This window comes from Haliaeetus albicilla, chromosome 26 (assembly GCF_947461875.1).
Source record: "Haliaeetus albicilla chromosome 26, bHalAlb1.1, whole genome shotgun sequence".
Classification (NCBI taxonomy): domain Eukaryota; kingdom Metazoa; phylum Chordata; class Aves; order Accipitriformes; family Accipitridae; genus Haliaeetus; species Haliaeetus albicilla.
In genome coordinates this window covers 12,363,969-12,388,475 of record NC_091508.1, presented here as the reverse complement: position 1 = coordinate 12,388,475, position 24,507 = coordinate 12,363,969, and the positions used below count along the sequence as shown (strand labels likewise).

Here is a 24,507-nt window from a genome sequence, read left to right as displayed (position 1 = left end):
GGTGGCTTGCAAAATATAGCCATTAACACCCACTTTTCCAGTCTTAGCTGTGCTGTAGGAAGGGGCCATGTCCTCCTCTAGCCCAGCTCCCTTCCTCTGACGTTCCCTGCCAGGATTTCACAACCTTTGCCATTTCAAAAGCCCTTCTGGCAATCACACCAGCAAGCATGGAGCTATTTTACACAAGACTCTGCGTGACTGATAAATTCAGGCTTCTCCCTCCACATCATGCATATGTAGCTTACGCTGCCTACAGATCAGGACCATAACTGCTGTAAATTAGAGTATTTTCACCTACTTCAGTAACTTTATGGGTTTGTACTAGCTGGAAATACAGCTCCATCTGTGATTTAAGAGACTGAGCCTAAAATACTGAAATCAGCGGCAGCTCTCGACAGACAGGAGGTGGCCACCTGAGCATTCTCTGTCTGGGATAACTTCCTCCATGCTATGCGCAACAAACCAAGTGCACCGACAGCAAGAAATAGGAATCCATACCAGCTACAGAATGAACAAAACTGGGCGGTTTTATGCTGCAGCCTACACCTACACACCCCTGGGAACTCTGAGACCCCTACTAAGAGTAGGGAGAGTGATTTGAAATCAACCTTTGGCAAAATCAAAGTCTGTCAAGACTCGAGTTAATGAATTCCCCTGCCAGGTTTATGAACTTTAACAGATAACCAAAGATTGAGGTGAGACCCGAAGAGGATATTCACACACCTGGTTTTATGTTCCCTAAGCTCACTCTAACCAGGGGAGAGTCTCCCTCCCTCCCCTGTGCTAAGTAAGGGACATTTGGGCGATGAACCACTATCTCACCTGGGTATGGTAGTCTCCTGCAGTTGGGTACTATTAAGATACCTCCACTGTCCTTCTGCTTGAGATGGCAGCACAAAACTCTGGCTGTAAATGCAACAGATGATCACATGTGCTCTTTGGCTAATGGAAATACCCAGGGTCCATGGGTCCTTTGTGCCCAGCCTTCTCCCAGGGGGTCCCTTATGAGATTACTGCAGCAGCCAAGTAAGACAAATCACTGTTAGCTGGACTAAGTGCTATGGAAAGATCATGAAAATGAATTAACTCCTACCCTTCTCTCTTCTGTGATGTATTACACTCTGCTCCTTTGGAGCAATTTCACATATGGGGAGAGGGAAACATACAACAGATATGAGGAATTTATTGCCATGTGGTTTCTTGTGTTGAAACACAGCACTGAAACTGTCCCCAACGCCTCTGGTCATGCTCTGAGATGAGGAAAGAGCCAGGGCCACATCCAGGTCTGGTGCCAGCACCTTCTCCCTGAATACAGTGGAGATGAGCTCCACCTCCACTGTCCCTACACCTGGGAGCCCACACCTGGATGTGCAACGCTTATGGGGACATGAATGACTGGGCAACAAACCCGTTTCATTATGCAAGACTCTTGTTTTTAAACACATTGTGCTGCTTCTCTTCGCCCTCCCTCAGCATAATCCCCCACTGGAAGCACGGCCATCCCTAGCTTCAAGTTTTTATGTGTTTCTCAAAGCTTATTGGAATAAAACTGGAAAGCAAAGTGGAGGCCAGATTCACCGCTCCCCTGACACTGGTCTAGATCTGGAGCTGTGTCACTGCTTCCACACCGGCTTCACCACTGTGCCCAGCTAGTCAGGAGCCCTGAATGCGTAGCCTGGTATAAAAAATAAATGTGTTAGGTGATAAAATATGAAACTCCCTTCCTCAACTAACGCACCCACAAAAGTTCTAATTTAGCTCTGAGATTCATCACTGAATATTACATCACTTTTGAGCCTTTTAAGGAAGCATTCCAGCATTTTCCCAAATTAATCAGGTAACTTTTTTTTTCAGCCAGACAAAGTTAAAAATAACCAAGAGTTGGGTAGGTGTCAGTGAAAAGCTCTTGTAGGGAAAATCTTGTCCCATCACACCTGTAAGGAAGTAAGTCCTTGCCCATCTGCAGGCACTGAAATGCAGCAAAGCCACCTTCCCAGCAAACAAAAACAACGAAGCCCAAGGACAATGCTGCCCATTAATGCTGGATAATTTTAGGGCTTCAATTGCAGGCAGTCCATATTGCTAGCAAAATCCTACATAAGACTTGCAGTATCTACCACAGCAGGCTTGACCCCATTTTCATATGCAGAAGCAAAAAAAAAGCCCTTATAATCCTACAGAACACAGAGCAAATAGCACTCTCTGGGACTACTTGAAAACCACCCTATTAAAATACAAACATGTTCCTACAGTAGCTCAATGATTTTAAACATTCACCATCTTTTCATTTCAGGTTTTAAGCACTTTGCCTGGCAACTGTCTGAAGGGCAAATCATTATGGAAATAGGAAGACAATTAATTTTCCTTTATTCTGGAAGAGAGGATTATTGGAATAAATAAAATAATCAGCTTAGACATGAGCACAATTCATAACTTATGAAAAACAGAGGACTTTTTTTCATTTTTCTTTCCAAAGAAAAGATTTTCTTGGACAGAGTTTGCAAGGCAAGTGCAGAAGTTTTGGAGTTAAATAACCTTGGACTGCTAACTCACAAATAACTCCCTATATGCCATCAATAGGAGGAAAGCTGTCATTTCAGACACTCTTAGAACCACTTTTTTTATTTATTTAATATAGCAACTTAGAACACCCCCAAAAAAAGATACAACGGCTACTTCCCAATCTCATTTTGTACAGAGGTAAATCTGAAGCAGCCCCAGGCTAGATGCAGTCCTAGTCCAAGTGGGAAAGGTATCACGGGAGTAAGAGTAGCCATGGCACTGCACACTGACAACAGCAGGTCACTGCTTTTTAGGGTCTCCTCCTCATCCCAGGCTCTGCCCCCAGTAAATCCACATTGAGTCTGTTGATATTAGTGAATTTATCTGGATTTCAAGCACTCTAGAAGACACTGGAACCAGTTTCAAATCAAGCAAAGGAAGGTTATATGCTAATGCTTGCTGATGAATGCAAAGGAGAAGATCAACTGTCTAATCAATGCCACTATTTGACGCCAGCCTGTAGCGCCAGATGCTCAGCATCATGATTAATATGGTTAAAGGAGTATCCAATACACTGTGACATGCAGGTATACCTACATGTATGAATTAAATTAAAGGTAAGGCATTTATCTCCCAAACACCTGCGGGAGAAGTGAACAAGAGGAAAAGGGGAGCCTTCCAAGTTCATATTAGCAAGAGATGAAGTTATTATTTACTCAGAAAATTTGGGGATATCTTGGTAAGAACTGTACAGTTATTTCTGAAGGACTCCTCTAATAAGCAGCGTGAGTTATAAAAATAGTATGGAAACTGTGGTTCAAGGTTGCTACAGCCTCGAAAAAGAAAGAGAGATAATTGATGGAGGCACAGATTCCCGGGAACACTAAGGACTGTAAAAGTACTGAGAAATCAAATTGATGATCTGGAAAATAAGATGAGATTAAGAATGATCAGGTTAGTGGGGGCTCCTGAAGGAGCAGAAGCAGGAGAAGGCAGACTTTTAGTTTGCAGTGGATTATTAAGGAGGTTAGGGATGAATAATTTCTACTGTTAGTATCGTGTCCTGGTGAGCCATGTCCCCAGACAGGCCAGTTATGTAGTGCCCCGCACCCCTCCAGGGAAGGAGCTCACTCGAGCATCAAGGAGCCCACGTGTTTAAGCCAGCTCATAAATCTGAGCCTGGTTCCAGGATCCGGCACTGTCTCCCTCCACTGCTGTGACACCAGAGGGAAATGCATGGCTCAGAGCTGCTCCCTTTGCTTTCTCTAACAGTGGCTCTACAAACTCAAGGTGCCCAGGCACAGCCGTGCTGCAGCAGCTGAAGAAAGCACCACTGGAAAGAGTTCCCGCACATACCAGCACCGCTGCCCTTCCCACAGGGAGCAGCCATTTCTTCTGTTTGCTTCTCTAGCTGCAAATCACTGTGCCAGCAAGTAGGTCACAGACTAGACGGCGCTTGAAGAATCACCTGCAGTTCCTTTCCTCTTTTTTTTTTTTTTTTAATTTTTTAGGAGCCACCAAGTCACTTCACCACCACCTTCAAAGCCAGCCTCCTCCAGCACAGCCCCTCCATCCATCCCTCCTCGTCCTCTCCTCCTCCGACTGCCATGCTCCCAGCCCTGTCTCCTACTTTTCTGCTCTCTCCCTGCTCTGTTTAATTCCATCTTTCCCCTGCAGGTGGATGCAGATCTTCAAAGCAGGATTTTTCTTCCATCTTCCCTTTCACCACAGACCATAATTTTCCAAGCATAACATACTGCATTGTATTGCTTCTCTAACACTCAGAATCCCAAACATATGTCCTCCATGCTGATCAATTCATTAAGCCTCATCCACCACAGGAATGTAGTTATTTTACTAATTTCACAGCCAGGTTAAAAAAACGCAGCTCCTTCCCCCGTGCCCGTAACTTCACTTATTAATCCTCAGGGAGAAGGGGGGTAGGGAGTCCCCTTTGCCAGCTGCTGCTTTCAGGCTTGTTCCAGTCCCCTCTCAAGCAGGGCTTCACCAGCCTCACCAGGGCTCCCACACGGTCTGCTGGGAGATGCCGCAAGGCCCTTCCCTGCTTCGCCCAGGACATGCAGAAGACCCAGCAGCCCATCTGGAGGGCTCAGGGCGGAGGGAAAGCACTGCGAAAGGGCACGAAGCAAGGCTGTAGCAGCAAGGAGCTAGTTCAGGGTGTTAAGCTGAAATGCAGCCATAAACTGGATTTCAAAATGGCCAGGAAGGCAGGAGAGAAAGAGATAAAAATTCTGCTCTGAAGTGAGCTTCAGTAAGGCATGAAGGTGGAAAAATGCTGCGAGTTACAGAAAACCCTTCCACACAGCTTCACAGCAGAAAGAGGATTCATCACAGCAAATAATTACAAGGTTTATATCATAATGTCTGGTTTTAAAGTCATTGCCAATTGACTAAAGTTTGGCTGAAGCAGTTAGAAGGGAGAGAAGCAAAGACACCAGGCTTTGAAGTGGTCATCATTTGATTATGAAAGACTGGGACTTTGATGCAATGTATTACACAGTAACTTTCTCCTCCCTGTGATTGCCAGGGTTGCATCCAGTTTCTTTAGATAACACCTGTAAGATTCAGTTCCATTTTGTTCTTTCTGTTTTGAATACAGTCCTTGGCTGCTACGATACCAAAGAGGTGAGCAAGTCCCAAATTCAGGTTTCAGTTTCTCCACCAAACAAAGTTATGCTGATGTGGAAAGAGACACAACTGGCCACACAGGCAGAATTTTTCACAGAAATCTAAAGAGGAGAGCCTTTAAATTCAGGCAATGAATCCTCCTGAAAAGCCCAAGCTATCCATCTCAATAAAAGCCCCCAGAAGTCCCCTGCACTGCATTCCCTGCACGCACCGCAGTCCGCACAGCCCCATCTGCACTGACCCACAGGACATGTGAGTTAAACAGCTGGGGTAACGTTTTTGGGTGGGATGAAACCTCTGCTCTCGCCAGATGACTCCAGCCTGAGCACTGGCTGTTGCCTCCCCCTGTTCCCTGTAGGCTGCTGCTCCTACAGCCAGAGCAGCAGAAGCAGACATGCCCCAGCCCCTCAGCTGCTGGGGTTCACAGCCTGCCACGCAGCAAAAACTGCACCCATTTCAGTGGGCTGTGAGCTGCCCAAGCTGAAGAACTGACCTCTGCTTGGTTTGGCCATACCGGAGGGCTGGGGGACTCGCACAGAGAGTGAGGTGCCCACTCCGTGGGATCACCCCAGCAGGGATCTGCAGAGATCCTGCAGCAGAGCCCAAGAACACATCTGCAAACTTTAAACCAAACAGAAATTCAGTTTGGATGCAGCTATCTTTTCCTTTCAGACTTATCAGTTCCAGGGCTTGCTGGAGAGGAGCTGAATGCCTTCTCGGCAGAGAAGAGCCCTGCACAGGAGGGAAGAAGTTCTGGGCTGAGGCTCTCACAAAAGCTGCTCCAATCCAGAGGCACAAAGTCCCCAGGCCACCAAAGGCTTGATAAGGCTGAAGCACAGTGCTCCATGCTAGGGGCTCTCCTCAGCCACTGAAAACCCCCTAAAACAAGACGAGGAGGAGGGCTTTACTCTTTGGCTTTGAGCCAAAAGGCATGGCACTGAGAAAAACAGTGTCACCTTTGTCCTGTTGAGCCTTTCCCCCGTTTTCTAGTGCCAGAGATGCCTGCCCTGGTACAGGAGACCGAAGGAAAAAGTTTAAAGCTGGTCCAAACTTCTTTAGGAATAACTTGATTCTCTTTCCCAGTGAGGTTGCAATAAAGAATGAGATGATGGATCCAGGCTCCCTAAAGTCACCTACTGCAAAAGGGAAAGACAGCAATGACCTGCACTGGGGGAGAGCCAGCGACAAGCACCTCGTTTCAGCATATGGACCAGTCCTGGTACCACAGGACCTCTGGGTCCTGTACTGGTAAAACAGCTCCCCACCTACACACTTCAGGTTAAAGATGTATTTTTGTTACAGCCTGATCATAAATTTTAAGGTTTATTTTAACTTTCTTGCTTTCACCTTTGTTTTTCAAAAAAAACCTATTTCCCAGCCCTTCAACCAAGTGCACTTGAAATAGAATTTGATGCATTTTCCTCTGAACTGAAAAACCCCTGTCATGGTGACAGATATGTTGCTGGCATAAGATAAAAATCTGAAATAGAAAATACTCATCCACCACTGAGAAACATGCAACACCGCTGGATCCCGACAGAACCACGGTCCTCCAAGAGACAAGTCTTTGTTCTCACGATTTCCAAAACAGTATTCTGAAAACAATGTCCCTCCCTATATAGATTTATATTGCTATATCTCTATCATTTTCCTTACACCCATCAAAATGAAGATATAATTAACCCATCCTCAATAGAAATTACAATGATTTTGAAACAGCAAGAAACAATCTATTTGCATTTGGTAGCCAATTATTCCCCCTACGCACACAGCCATCAATGTTCCCTAAAACCATCCACGGAACAGACAATCTGTGCTAGCCAGAGCTTCTGGAAAGGAGGGGAAAAGGAGGGACTAAGTGAAAAACCTCAACATTGGGGTGGCAAAATTTTCTTCAAACACGCAGCATCTCGAGCTCAGCCAAGTCTGTAATAGAATTGCCCTTCTGAACTCATCTGACAGCATTAGCATCCACCTGTGTATCACATGTAAGCTGACAGCTACCACAGGACAAATCTAGTGGGAGCCACTGACATTTGCAAAATTATTGAATTACTAGTCCCTTCTTCACACCACTCCAAGGAAATATGAAGCCATTTTCCAATACACAACATCACAAACAGATCTTGCTGCCGTTGGACATAAATTTAACACCAGGTAACACCAGGACTACTGTCATAGCCATGCAACACATGAATTTTCAGTGGCATAGGCAGAGTCGCATCTGTTATTCACTCCTCGAAGGAGGAAGGGTGTGCCCTTCTTCCACTCATACACAGTCCTGAAGACTTGCTGAGGAGTGATCTCTAACAACCCGAGCTCGAGGGGAGCAATTTATTCCAGTTAGGTACATAACACTCAAAATTATGCCCTTCCCTGCCCCCACCCCCTGCCAGGCAAGTTTTGCTGACAGTTCACCTCTATTTCCTCATCATTCAGAAGGATTAGCTAGATGTTTTTAAGAGGTAAAGACGCAAGCCGTGGTTAGCGAGCACTGCCTCTCCCAGCTCAAGCACTGAGCTGAAGCAGCCTGAGAAAAATCAAGCCACCCAGGTATTTCTGCTTGAGGTCCTGGGAGCCCCCAGGTTGGCCCTCCATCGCTTGTGCTGTAAGTATTTGGAGGAAGCTGATATAAAGCATCAAGGGCGGTAAATCACATCCTCCTTCACCCCCGCTTTCTGGAGGCAAGTAGATAAAACGCTGTTCACTCACTAGGAACTAACAGAGGTTTTCCTTCCTCCAGGATGCACCCGTAAAGCAGCGACTGGGAAGGAAGGAGCTCGGCTTCACCTTGACGCAATCCGTGTGCCTGCAACACTTACCTCGCTGGCAAGGCATTCTCTCCTCAACATGCGAAAAGTGATCATCCTTTAAAGCAAAGCCAAAATATCTCAACGATTATTTTTCTTCCCCCATCTGACACAGGTTTGCAGCTCCTCAGGCATGGGGAGGAGGGGGAGCAAAATAAAAAAAAGAGACTATTATTCTGTAGGCAATCAAAGCTAATCCCTTTACACATTTTCTTTCCAACAGAAGCATGAAATATCGAGTCCCACTGGGTTCTGATCACAACTAAACAGGACTAGGTGTTTTCAGTTCCCTTCTGCCAACACAGCTCAATGTGCAGCAGGCCTCACCTCGTATAATCATTTAACTCAACACGAAGTCACCCTGGTGCTCTACCCCAGCTCTAGAAAGTCAGCCCGTGCCTCAGTATGGCCTTGCAAGGAAATAGGATTACTTTGGCCTGGAGGAAAAAAAGAAACCACAACATGAAGGTCACCCATAAAATCATTACACAGATCCCTCTTCCCCAGCTCTTAGAGAAAAACCTTTATCAAACCCTCAACCTTAAAGTAGAAACACAAAAAGATATGTACATTAATCCCATATACCTCCGTCAATTTTTTTCCTCGTGTCTTTAGAGCAGTTGTTTACTGCAGCCAACTGCAGAGAAATTACAGTAGCTTAACTCTCCAACTCCCTCTAAAGGATTAATCTTCCAGTGAGCATGCTCACGCGAGATCTTTTTCAGCAGTTGCATCCATTTCATGAAGTGAGGGCTGCTGCAGACATGAGGAAATGCCATTTCAGGACTACAGGCAAAGCTAAACAGCCCCCAAAATAAGGGCTAATCCCTTCCTAGAGCTCTAGAAAGGATCTCTGCCCAACCCTCTACCTCCAACGACGTTTAAAGATTTCACGTTAGTGTGCCCTTTCAGGAAGAGGGGGGGCTAGTGGTTTCCCTGCGACACGTTTTAAATGTCTGATCTTGGCTTTCCTCTACAAGCTGGTGGACAGTTCATCCACTGAATCTTAAGTCAAAAATAGCTTCTTCTCACTGGCAGATTTTTCTTTTGTATCACTTGTTGGCTCATCTTTGCCTTTAAAAAAATCAGAAAGATAATTTGGGGGGGGGGGGAAACATTCATAAAAAGGAACAGCTTTAAAAATCTAGTTCTCAACTCTGCATCACAGTAGATAACAGATCCTGAGACACATTTAACTCCACAGATTAAGGACCCATGCAAATGAGGATTTGCTAGTAGACAACAAATCCAGTATCTAAACAAGGCTGTTCAAGTAATCTTGTCCATTCTCTCCTAGACAACTGTAGATGAAACTGCTCTATTTGAGGTATTTCTCCCTCACCCCAAACGGCGCACCTTGAATCAGAGCTTTCCTGGTGAAAATAAAGCTCAAAAATTAAGGACAAATATTTACACTTTAGAAATAGATTCTTCCATTTTCATCTCCCCATATTACCAGGGTACTGCCAGACCCCTTCCCATTTATCTATTTTATGTCTTGTTGCTTAATTGCTCTTTGTAGCCGATAGAGATCCAAGCCTCCCCCTCCCCCACGCAAGGCTCTTATTTCAAGTTTTAAACCCTGCTTGAGTCTAGGACACATAGAGACCAGACTGTAACCCCTGAGCGCTGGGGAAAATCCAGAGTGGGCTACAGCCAAAGGTGTGAGATTGCTTCACAGATCCAGTTGCCAGACTTCACCCCAGCCATTACAAAGATCTAAACTATTTTTTTTCTGAGAAGTCTTGAATGCCTTTGATGCCATGAAGCCCCTTTTATGTTTTAAGCCCTACATGTGAATCCACAAAAAAGGCAACATGTCATGATAGTGTTAAATAAGGGCTATGTCTGCTTTTTAAAATGAACGCTCACCATAGCGACAGTCTCCGTAAGGGATGATAAAACGTATGGTGACACTGGATATTTTGTTCTGTTGTCACCTAAATAGAATCACCCACAGAAAGGAAATCTCTGTTACCATGCATTAAAATAGACGCTTTGTTTTATTTATAAAGCATCCAAACTGGTTGGTTTGGATGTGTCATAGCACAGGCTGTTCATCCACCCCTCCCTGCTCTATCCTTTGGGGACTTAATGAATGATGCCTGCGCTCATCCTGCCCTCGCGTCCCACTGATCTCAGGTGGTGCTGAGGCTGCTCCAACTTCTCGGAGGAAGGTCTGGAGCCAGGGTGGGATCTGTCCCTGAAAATCCCTGCAAAGAAAAATCCCAGACTTAAGAGCAGGCAGATGTGAAAGCCTTGATGCGGGAAGATCATGTCCTGCGCTTCCTCCTCCGTTGCAGGATTACACCCAAACATGAAGTTGGCATATCAGATATGGAGTTATCCTGACCTGTCATTCCCAATTTGGAAACCAGTCATACTCTCTGAGAGTTTAGACTTTGAAGATTGACTGCTATTGATTCTTCTTCAAGCAAACAGCCCAAGCTGGCAATCAGTCAATAATAAGCAATTACTTGACAGCTTCTTATCTCCAGATGCCAGCCCAGACAGCTCGATTCATAGAGGCAGCAGGTCAATAAATCAAAGCTGTTCTCAAATTCTAAAATATCATCATTTAAAAACCCACCCAGCCTTCAACCTGGCTGAAAAAGCATACAGGACAGAGAGATTCCTGCGGAACAGTATGGTGGCATATTACTAATTTACCAAACAGGAGATATAGTACGTGATGTGGGGAAATCCACCTCTGACACTCCTCATTTGTCATGAGTAGTATGAAAGTTGCAGCTGGATGAAGATGATGAGAGAGAGAAGAGGAAGCAAAACCCTTCTCCTTCGAACAATTACTTGTAGGGAAGAAGCAGAGCGGGGCAGCCTTCCTTAAACACTTGCCATTCCTGGCTGGGTCACTTTGACTCACCTCGCTGTTCACTGGGAGCCTCAGAAATACCAATGGACACATGTTTAACAATACTGTGACAGCAAATTGATGGCACCTTTCTAATATCCCCGCTGTGGCCTCTATACCCTGGATATAGAATTAATCATTTCTTCCTAGGAAATGCACTTTGCTCTTTCATGGACTAAACATGATGCAAGTATGTGAGCCAAAGGCTCCTCTTGTGCATTTCAGTGTGACCCAGAGGCAATGCTGTTAAATCCAGTGGTGCCAACACAGTGCAACAGAGGAGAAAATCTACCTTGCCAAAAACTCACGTAGGCATTTTATGCTCTCAGTGCAGGCTTCCTTTAAAGACTCACATGTATGAAAAGAGCTAAGAGTTGCCTATATAATTTGCAGGAGATCACACAGCTGGAATGCAAGCCTAGTGCAATGGCAACCTTCTATCTAGTCCTGCAGAACCCAGAAACTGGTACCTTCACTGTTTATCCATGGGTTCTCGCATAAGTCATGGAAACAGCCTAAGAGTACCAAAAGAACAGAGCAATACTTGATAAATAATTCTGCTTCTGCTGCTAGAGGGTGCAGGTGGCCTACAGGATGCTGCATTCTCCATGTCAGGTGTTAACCACTGGCACAGAAGGAGGTAAAAAAGGTACCAACAAGCTGCACAAGCACAATAAATCCAAGACCCTTGGAGCCCATGAAGCTTTCTGCTTATGCTGCAGAAGTGTCCCAGATTCATCAAGCTTGGGGCAGCTCCACCACCATACAGCAGTGTAGCTGTGACCCCAATCTAGGCAGGTTGCTAGGGGTCTAAACAGTGCCAAATACATGGGAGAAGGTGGCGGCATGAGGTGGGAACATCCTACCAGCAGCTCCCAAAGAACAGAGCATGGAGACTTCTTGCTTCATTTCACATGACCTCTGGTTCCAGGAAGAAATATATTTGTATAATGATGACCGAATCTTGCAGACTGAGCATCTCCAATCACACTAGCTTGAAAAAACAAGATTTTGAGCCCGGTATCTAAAGAAAAAGGGGTGACCCACTGGAAGCAGGGTCAACCCCATGGCTGGTACTCGCTCTTCACACTCCGTTTGCCACAAAATGCAGGTATTTGAGGACATGGTCTAAATGTCCTCAGTCTTCAACACCTTTCCGAGGTCTGGGAGGAAAGGTCAGGTGAAAGGCAGCAGATTATGAATTACTTCAATTGTACTTGCCAGTTGGGTCAGACTTCTTGTGGAGGAGCCTACTGAGGTTTTCACCTTGAGCTACACACAGTGCACTTGGTTCTTCATTTTGTCAGTGGCTGGGCCAGCAGGAAACTGTGGGAATGTATGCCCAAAATCTGAAAAGGATTTCTTCTCTTCTTACCCACAGAGCATCTACAGGTGGCTTTTACACTGTCAATCTAGTCTGCAACATCATGGCAAAGCATGGAAGAGCACTCATGAGGAAAAAAAAAAGCGTTAACACATAATATTGTATCACTATCACCATGTATAGTAAAGCCACAAAACGCCAAACCAGCTGACAGGATCCCACAAACCACACTACAGAGCAACAGCGGGCTCCAGAGTTTTGCAGCCTACCAGAATTATTTTCACACAATACCTGCATTTTTCTGGTATAAAACACAGTGCCCTTTCCTCTCCCCCTCCAGACGTACAGATGAATGGCAGGTCAGCCCATCCATACTGTAAGGACAGTCTAGTGGTAGCACAGCTCTCAGAGGAGCCTGCACAACTGCTGGAGTTGCTGACCACTGAAAGAGTTATTTATTTACCCACAAAGGAAAGCAACCATGCTGCCTGCTGTTGGCCTGGTTTCAGTGGATATACAGCCTCAGTCTAATCTGTGTTGTCATCATCCCCACTCCACAAAAGGAAAATAATATAGCATAAATGCAGCAGTAACACAAGACTATTTCTTATCTTTTATGATGAAAACAATGGCAGTTGCAAGACAACGAGATATCACAACCTGCCATTCATCCTTCCCATCTCAAGGCATGACCATTTCATACAAAAGCTGGTCATCACCTGTTGTGCTCTGCATCCTTCTTTTAAACCATAGTGTTGTGTTAGCACCAGGACCCCGCTGCTTTGGGTCTGAAAGTGTTGCTAGAACAGCAAATGCTAGAAACTGGAGCAGAGAACAAAATGGCTCCACAGCCCCACTGAGGATGTTATCAAGAAGATAGCAAGAATGTAAAAGACACCTCTCTTAGAGGAGGGAACTGCCATCTCCAATACTTTTGGTGAGCAGAATGATAATTTAGGAAGTCCATCATCTCAGTAAGAAATTACAGCAGCTCAGCCCCATGTCTACTTCTTATCAGGAGCCCCATGACCAAGGCATTGCTCCTCTTCATGATCCATTATTTCATGCCATTGCAGTCAGACACCTCATAGCTGACTTTGGTGCAGAGAGGCAGGAATTAGGGACAGACTTTTCTGTAAAGGCAAAGTAAATTCCTGCTTGCATGTCTAGCAGGTTGGCTTTGCAGGAGGAGACCTGGTCAGAGTACCTCTCACTGGACAAATCCAGTTTAGGTTAAATTCCAGAAGTCCATTGAGCAGGGTAGACAAAATTCTTAATGGGGTCTCACTGTATTCCAGACACCTTTCAGGGCTCATCAGAGTAGCCCACATGGTTGCGATGAGTACAGATGCTTTAGAAAATAATCCTCAAAGCAGACTGATTCAGGGAGTTTCCTTTGGCCCTTCAAGCACCTTCAGCATGGAGACACTACACCAAAGATGTGTGCATGGTGCCCTAACTGAAATATTACTCACTGGAGTGTGGGGAGGAAGCAAGTTTCTGTGTAACTGCAGCTCATTGTCAAAATCAATCCATGGTGGTTTGTGTTCGCTGTATCACGCTGTCTGCATGTGCTGGCATAGAGTTAATTTTCTTCATAGTAGCTAGTATGGGGCTATGTTTTGGGTTTGCGCTGAAAACAGTGTTGATAATGCCGAGATGTTTTTGGTACTGCTGAGCAGTGCTTACACAGCGTCAAGGCCTTTTCTGCTCCTCATCCCACCCCACCAGTGAGTAGGCTGGGGGGGCACAAGGAGTTGGGAGGGGACACAGCCGGGACAGCTGACCCCAACTGACCCAAGGGACATTCCAGACCATAGGACGTCATGCTCAGCATATAGAGCTGGGGGGAGAAGAAGGGGGGACATTTGGAGTGATGGCGTTTTTCTTCCCAAGTAGCCATTACACATGATGGAGCCCTGCTTTCCTGGAGATGGCTGAACACCTGCCTCCCCATGGGAAGTGGTGAATTAATTCCTTCTTTTGCTTTGCTTGCATCTGCGGCTTTTGCTTTGCCTATTAAACTGCCTTTATCTCAACCCATGAGTTTTCTCACTTTTACCCTTCCGATTCTCTCCCCCATCCCGCTGGAGGGGAGTGAGCGAGTGGCTGTGTGGGGCTTAGTTGCCGGCTGGGGTTAAACCATGACACTGCAGCACCAGTTTTGGTACTGGAGAACTCTGGAAGACCTCAGAGGATCCTCGTACTTCACATGCACATGGATTCATTTCACCCCACGCTGATTCCAAGGATCTGACTAACTCTGATTTGTCTCTCGAGATGAACAAAAACTGTTTGAGTGGGTCCTTTTTCGATTAGCAGAAACTGCCCCTCTGCACCTGGTCTTCCTATCATACACCAGCGGCTTTCAACCTTTGCTCTGCCACCTATTTCCAGAAGGCTCCATGAGGTAGCTAAGAAAAGCAAGCCACTTGCAGTAGTCATATTTGCTATACAGACATTTACACCCTACTGGCATGGGATTAAAAACTACTCAGACAAACTAAGCAGAAGTATCAGAGAGGAAGTCCTGGAGGCGTCTGGCTTTACATATGAAAGCCAAAAAAATTTTTTTCAAAGCTTAAGCAAATGGTTTAGTGAAGCTGACAAAGACAAAAATTCTCATGGTGGCTTATGAAAATGAGTATGATGGCTAGCAAAGGCAGTACCAGCTTCAAGGAAGTAAGGCTCAAAGCCTGGCTCTGAGCTGGCCTCGCCTTCGGCTTGTAACACCTGTACAGGTTACAAACCAAGCAGCGAAGAGGATGAACATTATTTATCCACCCTCTGGATTAAAATTCAAAGGTGGAGAAGTTACATGAGCTGCTGAGGATCACAGCACCGAGAGACTGCCTTGCTCTGGGAACAGATGGCCAAGCCCCATGCTCTGAAGCCTGCCGTAACACACAGTGAGAATCCAGACCTCAAGAAAACTGAAGGGTTTTGCTGCAACTTGATCCAAAGGCCCTGATAGCACGAGACTCTGACTGCAACCTTCCAAAACAGGCAGGTATCAATGCTCAGATGTCTCCTAGCATGCCTGCTCACAACTCTGGGAGAATCATTGCCTCCTCCACACTCTGAGCCTTACTCTGTTTTGCTCAACAACATACCTTTCACACGGCATGCAAAGCAAATGACCAGTGGGATATGGTCCAGCCTCACCTCAACTGGCATCTATGCTCCAGCTTTTTGTCTGTATGTTTCCAAAATAGCTTGTTCCCTACTTGACCCATTAAAAAAAAAAAAAAAAGAAAACGCAACACAGAGAAATACAAACACATGGAATGACACTGAAATAGTGTAATGTAGAAAAAAGTAAATTAATTCAAGGACCTCATTACTGGTCCATCCACAATTTTTTGCATCTTTTTAGCTATCCCTGATAAGGCATCCTCTACAGCATGCTAGTTCTGTTGAGACAATTCAAAGCATATTCAAAGTTATACTGACATAATAAATGCACTCTTATGAACATGACTTTGGTCAACACATTTACATGATGTGCAGCACAGCCACATTTATACCAGCGTAAACATGCTTATATCAGCCTGGCTAAGCCCTGTGTCTTCACACAAATTAGATATACCAATACAGAAGTGCTAACTTTAATTGTCTGTAAATCAGGATTTGTAGAGGTTCAGTCTGTATATGCTAAGAGCTGTATGTAAATGAGCTCTCACAGTACAATCTTAATTAATACTCATAGCTTTCAACATGCAAAGGAACTGCCATGATCATCCTGTCAATGGTGATTTCTACAAATCCAGTGGCTCATATCTGAGAACCTGCAACTGCTGTTTAAAACACGCCGCCATCATCTCCTGCTTCCCGACTTCTCTGCTCTGCTGAGGAGGGCTGTGAGGAAAACACCTCTACAGGAGCCCTTAGCCAAGAGATTTTTATGCCCTGGAAGTAGCTTGCTTCACTCAGGAGAGCTTATTTTGCCAGCAAAACTGCACCCACACTCAACAAGACACCTGCATAGCCTTACCAAGGAAGCATTCCTGGATGGAAGCATGGCTCATGCCTACCCACACATCTAGGGCTTAGACGTGCAACCCTATATCCAAGGTGCAGCCAGCATCTGAGCCATTACGTCACCAATTACCATTACGTCTCCCTGTAACGCTGAATACTATGGCATATTAGTAATTATTACTCAGATGCGTAAATGTTTGCAAGATCAAAACCCACCTGTCTAGCCGCGTTATGTAATTACAGAGCAGAGCACTCAGCAGCACACAGTTGTGCTCCTCTTCTGCCTGATTTGGATCTGCAATGTACCACTATGAGAGGCACCATGGGCTTATTCCCACACCGAGTTGTGTTCATATAAATAACCTATGTCACAGGTAGACCACTTGGCATGCTCAAGGGGGGCTGTCAGGAGAGGAAAGGGTTTTTATCTGATCTGGGGCACCACATCCCTGGAGAAGCTGATGCTGTCACACAAGCAACTCATAGAATCTAGTAGAAAAGATAGAGATTTTAACTAGTCCTCCCATATGCTGCCCAGCCCAGAAGGCAGCAACGCGATACAGCATTCTCGTGTCAAGAGAGGCAGATGTGCTTAATACCACAGTGCAGCTGGTGAGTTAAGGGGAGGAGACGCATCACCAAGATAATGGCAGCGTCTGTGTGAAGATTAGCTCTAAAAGTAAGCTTGGGAAAACAGCCCCTGAATTTATATGGAGAATAACAAAAATTTTGATTCATGTATTCCTGTAGAAAGAAATAGGGAAATTACTGTATTCTTGGAAATTCATTTGCGGAGGTGGCCTGTGCCTAACAGTCCCTGGACAACAATGCTGAAAGAGGAATCTGTTGAGACACACATGGCTGGAAACCCACGTACCCATAGAACAGGTAATGTCTTCTGGCATAGGCAGGAAACCCTTTCCTCCTGCCTTTATTCCTCTGGCGATGTAACACACAGGGATACCTACAGTTAACAGAAACCGTAGCCTGCATTGGCCAAACCTTCACAAAGCTCTGATAATGCAGTGAAAAAAAAATACCGGTTCATTTTCCTTCCATGCAATTTAACTTCTAGTACTCGATATAACACACTTCTTCCCACTCTTGTGCCCAGAGCCAAACAAAGTGGATCTGCTGGAGAGTGAGGTTTAAGTAGGATTTAAGATATGGCTTGAACTTCTGATGGCAGTCCATGAAGCAGTGGATCCTACCCAGGCTGAGCAAGAGACTGTAACCACATGGTTTTGTCATGCACAGAATAAAGGAAAGCATTGTGAATTCATGCCAAAATATTAAGGGCTTTTTCTCATTCAAAAAAATAAAACAGCTGAATCAACCAGCAGAGCAGAGCTTTTCCCAGTGCTTTTGCAAGGTCAGATGCAGCCGTAGCCAGACTGTGGCTGGGAGGAACCTGCACTGGCAACAGGCACTCCTGGGCTGCGTGGCTGTGACACAGCCCATGGCAGAGGATGCTGATGGGGGGCTCCAGCCCTTTTAGTCCCCTCCCTGCTTTCCTCCGCTCACCTGCACTGTGAAACTTGGCCTGAACTTCCAGCTGCAACAGCTATGCTCTTGCAAAACCACGTAAAAAAACCCAGATTAAAAAAAAAAAGTTCACTAAAGTGACACTTTTCTACCCAACTTTTTGCTTTAGAAAAGTCAGTGACAGGTTGTCAAAGTGGATTTGTTTATTAAAAGTGGATTTTTCCTAGCAAGGAGCACAAAATGACTGTACAATAAATGCCATCATTCCATAGGTTTGTTAATAATTGCATAGGCTGGAACAGGATACATTAGCCTAATTTAAGAATGGAATAAGAGAACATGTGAAAGATTACAGATCACATTTTCAAGATAAAGTCCAATGCTGCTATCAGAAGTCCAAAGAAGAGTGCTGGACATTTGGAGTCATACTGGCTTTGATCACAAATAGTTCATGTGTTACAAAGTGCTTCTAGAAGAAGTTTTCCATTTCTCTTAATCAGGCCCACCCATGATCTCAAGGAATGAAGCCAGAAACCAGAGCACATAAACTATTCCGTATTTCTACAACACCTCCAGTTAAAGGCTTCTAACACAAAGACAAGCTTATAACTTTGTAAAAATACTACCTCTGTTTTACAGATGGGAAAAGCATCACAGGTAGCAAAACATCAACCAACCTGTCCCAGGGACAAAGCCTGGAGAGCAGCACAGGCTGCAGAACCAGCCACAGTGTTCAACCAGGACAATTCAAGAGTGGGAGCCTCTGCTCATCCCCAGGGAAACTACCAGCACAAAAGGGACTGAGGGATGTGTTAGGATGAAGAGGCCACCTCGCAAGAAAGGAACCCATACAGAATCAAACACCTAATCTCAGCAGACTCGAGGGACTTCCAAACACACAGATCCCAAACTGATCTGCAATAGCAAATTCAGAGATGACAGCACACACTTTCCCTCCGCAGATACGCTTGTCACCGGCAGCACACGGCTGCACCTTTAAGGCATGCAGGCTGCTGACAGCAAGGACCCTGCATTTGCAGTAAACAAAGCACCACAATGGTGATGCCAGGCCAATTAGCAGAATTTCAATTCATTGGCATTTAACAAGACTACGGAAGTCAGTCGTCTTGGGCACGGTGGCCTTTCAGCAGGGACAAATTCTAAATCTCATAATCAGACTCTGTCAACCAGCCTTGCTTAGACAGTTCTTTAACTTCTTTTGTTTAAATTGCTGACTGCCCCATTGCTTGGGTACACTGCAAGCAGCCTGCTTTCACTGAAGCTAATGGCAAATCCCTCCCCGATTTCTGTGTTTTTGGATCAGGTCCCAAGACTCTTTTTAATGTAATACTCTACTTTAGTCTATGTAATCTTCTGTCTCATGGAGGGTCAATGCTGCAAACTCTCCTTGCACTTAAGTCCTATTATCTGTCTGCACTAATTCTGCATACAGGGCATTTACAGGTCCTTAGCTCTCTGCTCATATAGCTCCACATTCACCAGCCCCAGTAAACCATGAAGCCAGGCATCTGCTAAGTAAGAGGGGAAAAAAGAAAACAAAACCCAGAGATTTACCTTACTTCAGTATTCAACCGCACAGTCAGTTTTTCCAATACTCTCATTTTGCACGTGGTACCACACATTCTTCAGAAACTCTGGGAAACAAGCAGGTTATGTTCTGTGGTTGCAAAGCACCATCTATACTTACAGGGCAATAAAAATTAGCTTAATTAATAATACATCAGCAAGAAAATGTTAATGAGCACCCAGCAGGGAAAAGGACTGTTGTCTTATCTCCTTGTGCGGACCTTGCTTTGGCAGCAATCAGCAACTGCATCAGCATTACCATCCCAGTGCAAGCTAAGATACCTGACTCATCAGGGAACACATGCAGGAACCAGGGGGCCACATGTCACCATTTACATTTCTCTTTGAAAGCAGACACTGTTGCATCAGGAGCAGCTCTTGGCAGCTCCACACCAACTTCCACTTGTGGAGTTTTTGTCACTTAAAGAAGAATTTAGAATATCCCTGGGCATCCAATGTATAAATACACATAGACGATGGGGCCTCCTGCAGTCAGCTCTTTGGCCACGTCTGCAAAATATACAGCTCTGCTGACAGAGCCTGCATCAGCTTCAAGCTGCTGACACAACTGTGCTGCTGGATCACAAGCACATTGGGGGGGAACTGTATCAAACCTCCCTACTCCTGGGAGCTCACCAAGAATATCCGAGCTGTTTCCTTGGTGCCTGCCTGCCCTCGCCAAACAAAGAGGCACCGCAGGCTCAATCCGGTGTGCCACCAGATGTCTCAGCGAGGTGCATTTCAAGGCAGGTAACAGAAATCCCCTCTCCCAGCTGTTTTTTCTCCATGCTGCCTCCCCATTGCAGGAGGCTGTTTTGGCAGGAGCCAGCACCCCACGAGTAAGAGCCCGGGGCTCGCAGCTGCCAACGCAGCTCTGACACTGGAGCGCATCCACACTGGCACTCGGCCGCAGCGCGTGTTCGTCAAGGGCTCGTGCCGCATGGGGAGGTGGTTTCCTGCAGCCAATGGAGGAGCTGCCGTTTCTGCCTTTCATCAGAAGCGTGGCTGGAAACAAAGGCCCAGTGAAGAAAGGCAAGTTGGCTGGTAAAACTTCCTAGCACTAGCCAAGCCTCAGACCTGAGAAATCGCCCTCATTCCTCATCACCTCCTGACTTTCTCCTTCGCAGCCAGGCTGCCTCTAGGATCACACCAGGAGCTGTATTTAAGCCCAAATGCTGGCTGGGGGCGAGGAGGATCTTTGTGTCATATGTCACTGCTGACAGCAGCCTCAAGCCACGACGCCAGGACAAACAGCAGCAACAGCAATGTAACATGCATCTTGTAATTGCATAAAGCACCAGCATTTGCATCCGCAGCAGTAGGTAAAATTTTAGTCTGCTGTCACACAGGGGCAGAAGATAAATTATGTCTATAAAACAGCCTCAATGAGGATAGTCTAGAGGTGTGGATCTGAGAAGACATCAAACCAATCAGTTTTTAATAAACGCCATAAATGATTAAGACCAATGTGCCATCAACATAGAGCTGCATGAGAAAAGGTGCTAAACTCTTGGAAACCCAAGAACGTAACTGTATCACCAGCGCGAAGGGTACTTTCAGTAGGGAAGGAGACTATAAAACTCGCAGACAAAGAAATCCCAAAAATGCGGGACTTAGGCTTGGAGTACACTCTGTGTGTGACAGACACCTGGTCTAAATCTTAAAAAAAGATGGGAAATACAACTTGCAGTGACTGGAAAACAAAGTGGAAATAACCAAGACAGAATATGATCCCCCCTCGCTGGCCTTTTCAAACGATGCAAGCCGGAGGCTGTGCTAACCTCTCCCCACTGTAAATTGTCAAAAGTCAAAGCAGACGAATCTTCAGCAAATGTGCTCAGTAGCAGTTTGTTTGCTCACTGGTGGCGTCTCCCTGGTATAGGGGGATGTTGATTAAAAGACAGCATGGCTCTTCACCTCCCCTCTCCACACACGCTCTGAAAGCTACAGGATCTGGCACTACAGCAAGAGTAAATATTACATCTCATCTGAAGGCCATCTTTAAAGGAACATTCGTTGTTTTTCCTCAAAGCGTGGCAAAAAAAGATTAAATATTCCAGATGTCATCTCCAGGTCCTATAGGACACCTGCTTATAAACAACCATCTTTGCATATTAAGAAGGCATTAAAGCACCGAGCTGAAACAATGCATCCTAGCAGTACTAAAAAATGCTCTTCCTGATCCAAAGAACAAAAGGATTTCTAATGTATGGAATTCACAGCTCCTTAACATTTAAAACATAGAGTTGACGAAAGCTATTACAAACAAGTTTGCAATTAAAAACACCTAATGTCTCGGTTACCAGTTCAGCAGTGGTGCTTTTTGCAAAGCCTTCTGGGTATTGATTTAATCTATCAAATATTAATAATGCTCCTCAATTAATAAAATATTTAGACTCATGCTTTATGTTCTCATAATCTTAAGGTTTATGTTCAAACTTGCAGGCCAACAGGATACTAGATGGAATCATATAAACCAGCTTGCAGCCTGATTATTAATCTCCCAAATACATACTCTCTTCTTTACACTGATAAAACCACATTTGATGGGGTGTAAATTTGCTACCTACCCTCTTGGACATAAGAAATGCATCAAAAAACCTAAGTTAATTTCTCAGGTCCCAAAAATGCAAGTGACTTAAACCCCCATCTCCCATTTAGTGCAGGTCCTGACGACCTCCAAGCTGGAGGCACTGCTTCTCCAGCCCCCAAATCCTCCCCTCCACCCTGCGCTAGCACAGATATGGCTGGCGATTCGCAGGGCATGTGGAGCTGACATGAGCTGCACAGCGCTGCCAGCCTCCAGCGCCTTCCAGCAAGTCCCTTCCACGTGCCTAAAGCAAAACTCACAGGGCATGAACTTCAGTCAAGGGCAGCATAAAAACATGCCTTGGGTAACACCCCAGGAACTGAGATAATCAAGAGAGGATAAATTAAAACTACAGGGAAGAAATAGTAAAAAATATATATGGCTTTGCTGCCCAGCTGCTCGCACCTGGGCTGAGCTAATGCAGCATCAAAAACTGTAGTCAGTTTGGAGCAGGGCACGGCTTTGAAGTCAAAGGCCTTTGGGCATTTGAATTCACTAGACACCAATGAACGTCACATTTCAATAACTACCTCCTGATATTGCAACAGGCGTACTTTCAATTCCCAAATCAACAGCTGGATGAAGCATGTAATTTTGAAACCCATTAATCCTTTCTAAGTCTTCTACCATGTGCATGTTTAATTTCCCACTTCTTGAAACAATGTTATGATTTTTGAGAGAACCTGACTATAGCTTCTGAATGCTCTGGGTCAGCAGTATGAAACCTCCCCAATTACCACTGAAGTTGGATAAAACATTTGGGTAATTTGCCTTCTAGCTTTGAGCCTTTGGGAGAAATTACCTATTAAAACTTCCTCTGAAGCTGCAAGGACTAGAAATATGTGACTGAAGAAGAAGGTAGATGAGATTCCCCAGAATCCAGGAGCTCATGCTTAAAAAGGAAAAGGGCGGTGGAGGCGGGGCGGAATATATTTCACTGCTGTATTCAAATGCATCAAGAGGTCATGGCCAATAGTCCTGGAGAGACCAGGGTTGCCTTTTGCCAATTAACATGCTAAAATACATCTGTCCACATCTACACTTGAGTTCTAAAATTAATTCAAAATCTGAAGTAGCATTCTGAACAATGCATGGACTTTTCCTCTTAACATAACCAAGGCCAAAGCACAGCATATTTCAGTTCAGACACCTGGACTGCAATTCTCTTTCCAGAGGTCCCTGTGCTCTCATGCTGTGTTCCCTTTGACTCTAACGATGGCTCAAGCCATCAGATTCATCCTGGCTGCCCTCCATTCTCAGAAGCAATAAACACCATGTTCCTCTTCTTTTTAGCAATGAGACAAGCACAAGCAGGTATGTTTTTCTGCAGCATCACAAGCCTCCTGGACTTGGCTGAAATACTTTGCCCCAAATCACAAGTAATGGGCCTGCTGTGTAGTCTTTGGGCACCACTATTATCTCCACTCACCTCAATTTGCTCAGTTCCCCAGCTCTCTGCTGTTGGTTTTGAATGCTATAGCCACAGCAAGCTCATAACCATCTCCTGGGTCATGTACTGGCCTAGCTGACCCGAAGAAGCTATAATCACTTCGATTATTTTTATCCCTGTTTGCATAATTTTACATTTCCCTGTAGCAAATGGGATAAGTCACTTACCTGGCTTTATTTTGAGTTTATCCATGTCAGCCTGGTTATCTTGCTCCGTATTTACTTCCTCCCCAGCTGCGCCACCTGCAAATTTCCTCCCTCTCCTGTGTGCTGTCTCTGCAGGATGATTAGCCGTATGCAAGCAGAAGTGGACCTGAATTTTCTGCTCTACCAGTCCATCCCAGTCACCGTCTCCCTGTCCTAAACTGACACTGCTCACCACTGCCTCTGAGAGCTCTCCCTTGAGAAGGAGATATGACACTGAAAAGGATGGATTTAATATTTAATAGCCCACCTCCACCCCCAAGCCAGTCCCTTGTACCGGCAAGCAGCTCAGCCCTACACCGTGTCGGCTCACCTTGCTCAGCAGCTGTCCACAGTGTATGTCAGGCAGTGTGTTTGAATGGTGACTCCTCTGTGGAGCCAAACTATCTTAAACATAAAGTCGGGCAAAACGAGCTGGTACAGAGGCAGACAGCAAGACAATGGTGTGGATCAGGCTGGGCATTAAGGAAACAGGAATCCTCTTGGAAGAACATTTCCTACTTGAAAAGAGGATACGCTGGATGTCCTTGATACTTTGCCTATGCTAGAAATTTTTAATTAAAAGCAGGAAAGCCTTTCTATTTTAGACGCAGCGATACCAGCATCAACTGCTTTTATAAGTACAGTTTATTCTGGGTTTATATGCATTTCACAGAGCTTGGCAGCCAAGCTAAGCCAGGAGGGCTACAGCTTCCACTCCCTGTCGGATTTACTTTACCACTTCAACCAGTCACCAGCCATCGCCAACAGGATGTGCCTGCCCACGCACTGAGGGAGGACGGACTCACACGACTTCTCCCTGATCTACCTTAGACACAGACAGCTAGATGAGCCTTTCAGTGGCGACCTTTGGCTTCCACGATGGTCAAGGAGGGGGAAATCTCCAGCAAAACATGTCTTGAAGCACTCAAACAGACCCGTTGAACCTCTCGCAGTCCTGCACAAAACACAACCACCTTTGACCTCCTCCTTTTCTGGGACCCAGTGACCCAAACCACAGGCACCAGCTGTGCTCTGCTCCAAGCACTTTGCTAGGAATGCAGCCTGCTGCCAT

The 24,507-nt window shown here is 45.4% G+C and overlaps 1 protein-coding gene across 3 annotated transcripts in view; it reads right to left on the bottom strand.

Annotated features, from left to right (window-relative positions):
- Nucleotides 1-24,507, bottom strand: part of EHMT1 (euchromatic histone lysine methyltransferase 1) — a 123,982-nt gene that overhangs the window by 94,096 nt on the left and 5,379 nt on the right. Inside the window, exon 1 of one of the 3 annotated variants that reach the window (XM_069771273.1) lies at nucleotides 8,547-8,569. The exons of 1 other annotated variant lie outside the window; for it this stretch is intronic. The gene's annotated coding sequence lies outside the window, so the exon portion shown is untranslated. Of the gene's footprint in view, nucleotides 1-8,288; nucleotides 8,399-8,546; nucleotides 8,570-24,507 lie in introns of those variants that run through there. One more of the 3 variants, XM_069771271.1, reaches the window with a different exon arrangement.